At 40.5% G+C, this 10,519-nt stretch overlaps 1 long non-coding RNA gene across 1 annotated transcript; it reads left to right on the top strand.

Moving 5' to 3' along the window:
• Nucleotides 1–6,209: 6,209 nt before the first annotated feature.
• LOC148402663 (uncharacterized) lies at nt 6,210–8,877 on the top strand. Its single transcript, XR_015857175.1, has 2 exons — nt 6,210–6,388; nt 8,125–8,877. It is a non-coding gene; the product is annotated as an uncharacterized LOC148402663 (long non-coding RNA).
• Nucleotides 8,878–10,519: the final 1,642 nt, after the last annotated feature.

Raw genomic sequence — 10,519 nt, 5'->3', positions numbered from 1 at the left:
CTGCATTTGGTCGCCCTGCTCCATTCCGATCCTGACAGTGGGGTTGGGAGTGGGAGAGCATTGTAACTTGTTAAAGTCAGGTAGATATTTTTTCTTTGACTTTCTTCGACCTCCCAGTTTCAGTGGCATTCCAGCTCACGTTTTCGGTCAGAAAACTCAGGCTTCCCAGCTGTAATGCAGCATTACAACATGACTGCCAACAGAATAGAGCATAGTTAGAAAATCACAGTGGCAGTGTTGGCAACTTACTAAGTTAGTCAGTATTTTTCAAACCACTGGTGACTTTAATTATTGCAAAGAAACAAACATCTTGCAAATAACACTGAAGGAACCCATTGGAAAACAAGACAAAGTTTGTCATTAGTTGCAAAAGATTTATTGACACATTGGATTTTTTTTTTTTTACCCAAAGCATGTGCTTCCAAAACAATTCAAACCTAAAATTTTGATTTTTATATTTGAAAACAAAACAAAACTGATTTTATTTTAAGGCCATATTGCTCTGTCGTGGATGTAATTGCAGTACTTGTGTAGAACTATTGAAATTCAGTGGGCACAGCTTTAATCCTCCCCAAGCAGCGACAATATTATGATCATAGACTTAAAAAGTTCAAACAAACTCAAAACAATTCTTATCTTTTTATGCATATTTTTTGCAATTGGCATTATTCATTATTAAAAAAGCAAAATTGTATTAGGTGGGGTTTGCCTGAGAATAGTGTGAGCGTATACATATAACAGCTAAAGGATTTTCAGTATGAATGAAAAGGAAAACATATTTAATCACATTTAAATGAAATGTATTTTTAAGAAAAAAAAACTTTGTTTCTGGTGGTGGTGGTGGGCCGAGGGCTTCCCCAACTGTTGACTGGAATGACAACGAAGAACATCAGAATGTTCGTACTTGCTTTTGGGATGCCTGTGGCACATTCCCTTCATACCTTTGAAATGTTCCAAGAAAATATGCAAATCAGGCAGAAATAAACCAGAGGCGTTTCTGTAGCATTATAATAATTGGTATAGAGTGCACTATGTACGTAAAAGCTGATCGAACAGATGCTCTCTTGTGTGAATACCTTGCAGCGACTGCTGAGAAGCATGCATGATGTCTATTGTCGGATTCATGTGAAAGCATGTGTTTTACCCAGTCCTGAAAGGTTCTGAGAGGAGTATGCATGTGTTGACCTCATATCCAGTCAGGGCCATTGGAGAGGTGTGTGAAAATGGAGAGGTCCAAGTCAAGTGGTATGACAGTGGAAGGCCTTTGAAATGCCAGCGGTGAGTGCATCTCTCCGGGGTTGCAGCTATGCCCGCCTGCGTGGTCAGCAGGGCTCAAATGACGGCCCATGTGTCAGGGGCGAGTGGTGGTGCGGGAGGTGTTATTAGCTGCACTGCTTCCATTGGATTTGAAGACAGCATAGGCAAACAGCTTCTTAGCGCCAAACAAGATTACTTTCTTGTGGACCTATGATCCTGACACCCGATATGCCATCATTTCACTTGCACAATGAAACGTTAGACGATTTGAGTGAAAATAGCACAGTCACTTGCATAATATTCTTCCTCTGCCCTAACCCCCGTGCTTGGCGTCAAAACAGGCGCATTTTCATTTTCTTGACGGGACAAAGCATTCCATGGATTTGTGCCTTGAATGTCATGAACGGTTTGGGAGAGTTTGAGGAAACTGGGGTACCCAGAACTAACCCACTCAAGTGTGAAACACTAAACACCCAAGTTTGTAACCCAGAGCTTTTGAACTGAGGCCAGCATGTTAGCCATAACACACTAACAATTATCAAAACTCCAAGCGATGAAAAGGTCAAACTAATAAAATTTCATCATGATAGCCTCGTGCTGAAACAAACATTAGAAAGTCCTGCCTAAAAGAACAATGCTGTCCTCTGAAGAAGATGTATTATTCACAATAAGCACTTGTTCTCTCTATTTTTTTTATTTGTTTTATCCCATTTTGCAATAGTAGCCTCTCATAAACACTTATCATCTCATTATTTCGATGAGATTCATCATGTCTTTGTTATAATATATTTCAAATTCTTTTGCTCTGACAAGTAGAAATATAATTTTTAGTTGTTACCTGCTGCTAACAGTTTTGACTGATTCTCCAGTCTTCCTCAGAACCACCTGAGCATGAGGAAGACTGGAGAATCAGTCGAAACTGTCAGCAGTAGGTAAGACATATAAATTCTATTTCTAAAGAAGAATTTGAAATGTATCATCTCGATCCTCCAGCCCACCCTTGACCTGGTGCACCATTTCCCATCCTAAATCACAAAGCTGTAAGACACTTGTAACATATTAACCCAGTTCACATTTTCTTTTGCTACTTTGTGTCTTTCTTGGAAACGTGGAAAAACTGTCCCTGACACTTGTTTCCATCTCAACCACTTGTATGTCCATCATTCACGGTGACCAATCTGTCACCTCTGCAGCAGTCTGGAATTAAATTCCACCTGCTGGTGCCAGGAAAAGCAGTCAGTGAACCCAAGCCAACAATGAGGTACAAGATGATCTTGGAGAAAATGACATATTGCTAGCATCGGGCTGAAATTTCCTGTCACCATTTGGCAAGTTGAGTATTTCTTCTGTGCCCAATTTTCTGCTCATGGCCACCAATGGTGTGTCAAATGGTCCAAAAAGATGGAACTGTGTGGTATAGTTGGTGGATGGCCATCGTATTCCAAAGCTGCAACATAATCAGGAAAGTAGCCGAGACATGTTTTGAGCCACAATCACGGGCAGCGAGCTGATCGTCCCCTTTCGCGTCCCTGAAGGTGTGACAATAAGCCCTGATAGTATATGGAGTTTCTGATCGACTGCTTTCTTCGATGGCACAAAATGAAGAACAGAATTTTGCGAAATAAAGCCATCTGTGACAATGCACCATCTTGTGCTGCAAGAAATTCTTCTGCATCATGGCTTGCTATGGCTGCAACAGGAGAGAAATTTGCGTGTGTGACCTCCCCCCCCATCTGACGATCAACCTAATGAGAACCTTTGAAGGTTCCTTAAGCAAAAGGTCTAAGGTGTTGGGAGGCATTTCACATCCAAACAGCAGATCTGGGTGGATATTCTGACATCCTACAAAAAAAACCATATAAAATCAAGCAGAAGCTGTCCAAAAACTTACAAGTTCAATGAATGCAAGACTTGTGAAGCTTCTCTCAAATAAAACTTGACCTGTTAACATATCTTTTGATTTCTGTAAATACGACCTCATAATGCTGCAACAAATGATTTTTTTTTTCGTTCGCTACAACTTACAAAATCACTTGAAATGCTGCTGTGCATGATGCATTGGAAAAGTCCATTTTAACAAAAGTATTGATGTTGTTTTTTAAATGTGATCATTGGGAGGTATGTTTAAGATCAAGGGATGTCATGAATATTGTCATGCGAAGTTCTTTTTGTAATTAAGGACTAAATAAATAAATTTGACTTGACTTTACACTATTCTCTAACAGTTGATTACTTAAATAATTACACTTAGTAACATTTGCATAAACTATTGCAAATAATCTGAAAAGAAAATATTTTGGATAACATTTTAAAATGCGGTGGACCCGCAAGGTGTCTAACCAACACATCATCTTTGTTTTTCCAATATTCAAATAATCCCTTATTAGGCAAAACACACGGCTTACACGGGTGGACCCAACAAAACCTTAACTGACACAAATATGCCTGATAATGATTTGAATATAATCTTAATCCTAAAGAGGACAGTTGCAGAGCAATCATCTTGTTGTTCTTGGGAGAGTTAGCATGTTTCTGAGATCTTAAAATACCAGAGATGTGTCCAGAATCCTTTGTATCCCTTTTACAATAGCCTTTCCCAATCTATAATGCAACAAGGATCGATATAATCAACATCTTGCAATTTATGAAGCTGTTCTGCAACAGAACAGTCCTTTCCACCTGATTCCAATATTGGCAATATCTAGTTTATGTACAACACCTTCCATCTTTTGTCTATTATTTTTTATTTGCATGTCCTTTTAATGTCCTTCTGTCACTTGCCTTGTGTCCTAATACTTAAAACTCCTTCCCCCAGATAACATGATTACAATTTTGCCCCTATTAGTGGCAGTGTTTACATATGTAATACAGATATATTTGCTTATGTATCGAATTTAAATAGAACTAAACAGGGAAAATAGGCCACCCTCATCATAATAAAGCTATAACGGGGAAAAGTCCGTCTCGCACAAGAACCATAAACCTAGCCATTAGGCAATCATGCCATGAAACGCTCCAGTTAAATTGCCCAAAGCACCCTAAAAATCATCTGCTACACTTTCCTCTGACAGCACGTCATCGTGGAGATGTGACAGATAGAAGCGGACCAGTGCCAGGTGTCTCCTGGTGTTGTGTGTGCCATGACAGTGATTGAAAAAGATTACCCCATAATTAGAGGAGGCTTGTAATACTGCCCTGCGGCACAGCGTGAGGACCAGCCTCACCCCTCTCACACAAACAAAGCCTGCCCATGTCACTTATGCTGATGGGACAGGCAAACAATGGGCCTCCTTCAGCAATCTGAGCGTAGGTACAAATTTGTACGGCAAGCGTGCATAAAGACAAATGTGTGAATGATCACTATCTTCATCCTTGAATTAGTGCGTATTCTGCAAACAAATTTAGAACACATTAAATGTGCGTGTACATATTTCAGTCAATTAATCGACTTTTGTCACGTGCATGTATTCAAAGATAGTGAGCACTCCAGTAAGTGGTCCTAAAGTGAACTTGTAAACATACAGATTATTGCCAAACTATTCTGGTTCTGTGTGGTCTTGCGTTTAATATGTTCATCCTCTCCCAGCAGTGATCTCACCATAGAGGGATGCCCGAGGAGAGAGTTATGGTTGGCAGCTGCCCACTCAACTACGGAGTCCCATAGAAGCTAGAAACTTGACCGCCCCGCTCTGACGCACTTAAACACACACAAATAAACACGCAAACCCTGAAATATGATCCGCCGAGGCTTGGACTTAGCCGCCAAGTCGTTTGAACTCCTCCCAAATAAGGAAGTCATCAGTATGTGTGAAAGTTTGCATATGTGTGTTGCGGGAGACCGGATGAGGTAAGGGGTTAGGGTGTTAGCTATTTTTAGAGGTGTCATAAAGGAAAAGGGAATAGCTTTGTGGTGGGTAACCTCCGGTGTGGCCTGACCTCTCCTCAGGTAGCCCCCCACCCTACCCCCGATCTTAAGGAATCTTGACTAGCGAGGCCATGGGAAAAGTGCTTTGGTAGACATCAAAGTGTGGCCTTTGTGGCTAAGCATTCACTGAAAGGCCTGTTAAGGCCCTCAAGGGTCACCATGGGTCAACTTTCATGTCAGCACAGGGCTGCTTTGGGGTCAAAGGTGATCAACATACCTGTCCAGCACCACTCGTACTACTCTTCCAGGAAATTATCCCCACTTGTCTCAATTAGGGGTTTGGCTACTGAAAGGCTGGCGAATGGTTTGTTTATGACTATTGTTGTGTCTTTTTAAGGGTAGTTGTAATCTGTGTGTAATAAGGGAATGACGGTGTGTTTACAACGCTGCTACTGCTGTCAGATGCAGACTTCTCCTTATGTGAGTTGAGATCACAGGAAATAAGACCTCTGGCTTTATCCCCCAGATTCTTGCTGGTAATGACACTGTTGACAGAGGGGATTTTCGAGTATCCTATGAATAGGCTCGTCTGTAATTTGTCATGATCAGTTCCTCAAAGAGTTAACTCAAACTTAGGTGTAATGGTGGATTGTTTCAGATTTACACTCTCTACCAAACTTGCAAACAAACATGTTTGATTAGTTTCAGCTTATTGGGGAAACCTGCACTCAGTAAATTCTGTTAAGGTTCGGCCCAGAAATGCACTGTGATTGGTATTGAAAAACAAGTAGATTGAGTAGTAATTAATGAAATTGCAGAATTTCAAGAGGTGATATGGCAAGACTGCATGTTCCTAAAATTCAATTAAAACTAAGGAATTGGAGCCACGATTAGGATCTGTTATCATGTAAACAAACAACAACTTGTTCGATGCTCGGATTTCAACTGGTGAATCCCCATCAACTTGCGCAACCTGCTTCTCTATAATTGGCACATTTTCACAACAATGACTCAGTAAAACTAACATTGCATTGTTGAAACATTTATCAAGATGACAACTTTGCCACACCTATAGTCACTTGTGAAGATATTTTGTTCTGATCCAAAACAAAAGTGTCCGAAAGAGAGGCCACCGATGATGGGGAGGCGCGTGTCTTTCAGAAAGCCTGGCAGAATGACAAGGAATGTGCTGAACCAGAAAGAAGGCTTCTTGTGTCACCTTCCCACGGAGGTTAAGAGGGGAGAGGAGGTGGCTTGTCTACTGAGGTTTGTACACATTTATCCTCGTGGGAAATTGAGAGTGGTGACATATTAAATGTCGTCACCCAAACAACTCGCCACTGTTACTGTTCATTCATTGTCAATGCATGTTGGCAATGGTTTTAATTCCTAACCGGAAATGCAAAAAAAGGTTGTTGTTTTTTCTATTTCCCTGTTTACTAATGGAACTTTCAATCATTTAGAAGGAACATTTCGGATGAATAAGAATCCGCTAAAGGTTCATGGAACCATAAAAAAATCCATATGACTTATAGTCCTGTATTTTAGTTCTACATTTTGTATTTAAAAGACGGTAACTGTTTTATTTTCTACTCTGTCAATACAACCCCGCCTCCACCCCAACCCCTGACATTGTGCACAGCTGATTTGCATTGGCACCCAGGATAGGGAGTTATTGTTGTTGCTGTGATGGCAGTGGGCTTTTTTTTTCCCACCAGCTTCCTCATCTCCTCCCCTTGAATCAAAACACTTCTATGTTGCTGCCACTGATGTCATGACCCAGATGACTGAATGCGGCTTCCCTGGGAAACCCCATATCAGGAAGTCCAGATTATTTTCCCCTCTACTTGATTGTTATAACAGAGAATCTTAAAAAAAAAAGGCCCGAGCTTTATGATTGGGTTCCCATACGTTGGGAATATATATATCTATATCTTATGATATAGATCTATATCTTATGATATAGATATATATATATGCTATTATATACTAAATATATCCACATCAAAACACCCTCACCATGTTTTACATTGAGAATGGATTGAGACCATTGCATGAAGTCCCATACAAGTCACACGTAGAGGTCAATTTTTTGGAATTGCAACTTCCGTTGCCTGATGAGTGGATTAACCTTTGAATGGTTGAGACACAATGCAGCCTTCAGCAGGATAAGCCACCCACCCTGAGCCGTTCCCCTGAAAGAGAAAAGCGGCAGGCGTCGCCTTGCCATGTTGTCCCCTGGGCATAAATGCTATGCAAAAAAAAAAAAAAAAACCTTCCTTTACTCCCTGACACCCTCTTCCTTTTCCTCCAAGTGTTCTCTTCTGATGACATACTGTTGCCATGTCATCATAGATGATTTCCCCTCTGTGATTAAAATGAGTCAAAAAACACCAGCTCTCTGGTGGTATGGATGTAAATAAACATTAGTAACAATTTAGAAACAAGTGACATGGAGGAAGTAGATGAGCAATGTGGAATCCACAACATCCTGTATTCTTAAAACAATCATGACAGGAAGTTTTTTGTTCGTCACAAAATTTCCAAATTGTTGTACCGAGACCACATGAATAGTCAATATGTAATCCTTTCAAATCTGTATCTTGAGAATTGTAATAACCAGCAACTCTCAGCATGATACACCACTGTAAACTACAACAAGAGTTAATTAAACATATTGTTGAATGAATACCTCACGGACAGTGCTGTAGATAAAACCCACCAATATCATTCTTTACACACACATCTTTTTACATTGTATCTCGTTAGATAAATTCAAATGTAGATCAGTATACAGCGCTATACTGCACAAGATCCAATGATATTTTTATGGTTCCCAGAATCTACTTTCACTTGAACGTAATCGGAAAACTCCAGTGATCAGCCTCGATTTCGGCACATATGTAAGACCTCCATCATTATATCAACCATCCTTTATTTTACGAGGACTGACTTGTAGTTTTACGTCAAAGCCAGCTGTTTACTTTGCTCCTCTCTCACAGATGACGCCTGACAAGCCCTCCTGGAAGGAGCTTCGGAATGTGGACATTTCAAACAAAGCAACACAAAAGCATGCTGGAGCAGCCTTCTCTTGCCACAGCACACACGGATGTGGAACTTTCCTTTCATGCTTCTCAGTCACTTGTGTACAGGGAAGCCTATTATAAACATGGGCCATTCATGTGAGCAGGGTAGGAGTGAACGTGGGAGAGGTTTGCCCTGGAGTCCTGGCTTTGTTGACATTCCCTTGGCCTGACGTCAGCAGCTGGAACACAGTGCTTGATGGATCAACAGTGACTGTACATGAGTCTTGTTTACTTACAAAAAAGGTGTGGACTACTTCAACAATTTAAAATAGGGTCCAGGCATAAGGGAAGATACAAAGGAAGAAAATAGCAAATGCCCTCAAAGTGAGACACTAGAAATTGTTGTTGCGAGCAGGATGCCGTGTGCATCATCTCTCGCGATGACATAGTAAAGATGTGATGAAAGACTGGCAAAATCTGGTAAAGTGCCCACCTCTGGGAAACAGGTTGCGAAGACGGGAGGGTAAGGGTGTGTCTCCCAACTGTTCGTATGACACATCGGAGGCCGGCCTACATTTGTATAGCGTACCAGAATGATTCCTAAAAATGTAACAATTCTTTCAGTGCATCTAGTTTCTTTTGATGAAATGAAAAAACAGGATCCGACTTAATTAGAGCTGCATCTTTATGCTCATTACCTTCTTGTAGATAAACATGAAAGCAATATGAGCATTGCTATCTGTCTATGGCGGTGTATTTTCATCCGTTTTTTTCCTGCACAACATCCCGACAGTTGGACCGACGCCACAAGCGGTAGGCCTCGTCACATTTGACTGATGGCTGATTGGTCTGTCGAGGCCAGGGGTCACCAAGCCTGGTCCTCAAGGGCGCCAATCCAGCCTGTTTTAGGTGCAGCCCTACTACAACACTCCTGATTCAAATGATGAGCTCGTCAACAAGCTCTATTAAGCCTGAAAACGCTCCTGATAATTTGAATCAGGTGTGTTGCAGTGGGGATGCATCTACAGGCTGGATTGGCGCCCTTGAGGACCGGACTTGGTGACCCCTGGTCTAAGCCTATACAAACTCTTACATACTCAACTGTCAGTGAGTGAGGGTCGGTGTACATGACCCAGTTTTTATCCCCAAACACTGGAGTTTTCATCCAAAACAGTGTTTTGGAGCCTGACAACTAGGTTGTCACAAGCAAATCTTTTTTGGAATCGATTAACCTATCGATTATTTAGTCAATTAATCGGGAAATTGAACTCACTTCACTTGTAATTTTTTCTCACAGTGATAAGCAGGCATTAGCCTATATTTGCACAGCCCTCTCAACAATCTTAAATTTTTTTTAAAACTGTTATCAAAGAAGTTTTTTGTTGTTTTTTTCTAACAAGAAAAACACGGATTCCTTCAATATAACGCAGGCACAGCAGCTAAGACTGTGAGATATGCTAAATAAATAGAAGCTATTAGAGCAGAACCACCCTCTCAAAGAGTCACCAGGCCAAGCAAAGCTTGTAACCTGAAACCACTGCGGACGTCAATAACACATATGGTAAGATCTCTATTTTGAAACTCCAAGCATGGCTAATCAGCCCTTACTATTTTTGGTGCTGACCGACTGGTATGAATGTGCAAAATGGACCCTCACAAATGCCTTCCATAGAGGTGCATCAACACAGCAGAATGCGTTAATTTCTTGTTAATTAAGTTTTTGACAACCATATTGGTCTTGCCAATTTAGCTGCATCCCGAAAAAAAACGTGTGGTGCAGTAATCGCATTTTACAAAATCTGCTTTCTACTTAATGCACATCTCTCTCGTTGACAAAAGTTTTCTTTGCAGCAGTATATCATCTTTGGGAGTTTAAAATATAAAACAGGAAGGCTGAATGAAAACAGAAGGCTGGTTATATTTTGTACTGCATGGTTATGACAGATTTTCTTTTTAAAACAAAATTTACATATCTTTTCAGATGTTTCTTTGATTCATGTGTGAAATTTCCTTTCTAAAATCTGGTTAGAACTCACACAATGTGAATGTCCTAAAATCAAATAATGGGGTGGGGGGAAAAAAAATCATTATTTGAAATGTGCTATGGTATGCAGAATAAGAAGCTTTCAGCTCAAGTAGATTTGATTCAGATTCAAACTTGGAAGCAATTTAAAATGATATTGAAAATCAGCTCACTGACCTCTGGTGTGTTATGTTGACATTTACATACAATAATGTGTATTTGTCAACCAACATAGTGGAGAATAAAACCTGATCAAATCAGTTAAAGTGTATCTGCATCCGGCACAGATTAGATAAAACGGATCTGCCCTTTATCACACAATTCACAGTACAGGGTGATATGATAGCG

Source organism: Syngnathus floridae, chromosome 2 (assembly GCF_059516105.1).
Source record: "Syngnathus floridae isolate MCC-2025c chromosome 2, RoL_Sflo_1.0, whole genome shotgun sequence".
NCBI classification, from domain to species: Eukaryota; Metazoa; Chordata; class Actinopteri; order Syngnathiformes; family Syngnathidae; genus Syngnathus; species Syngnathus floridae.
This window is presented reverse-complemented; position numbering and strand designations above follow the sequence as displayed.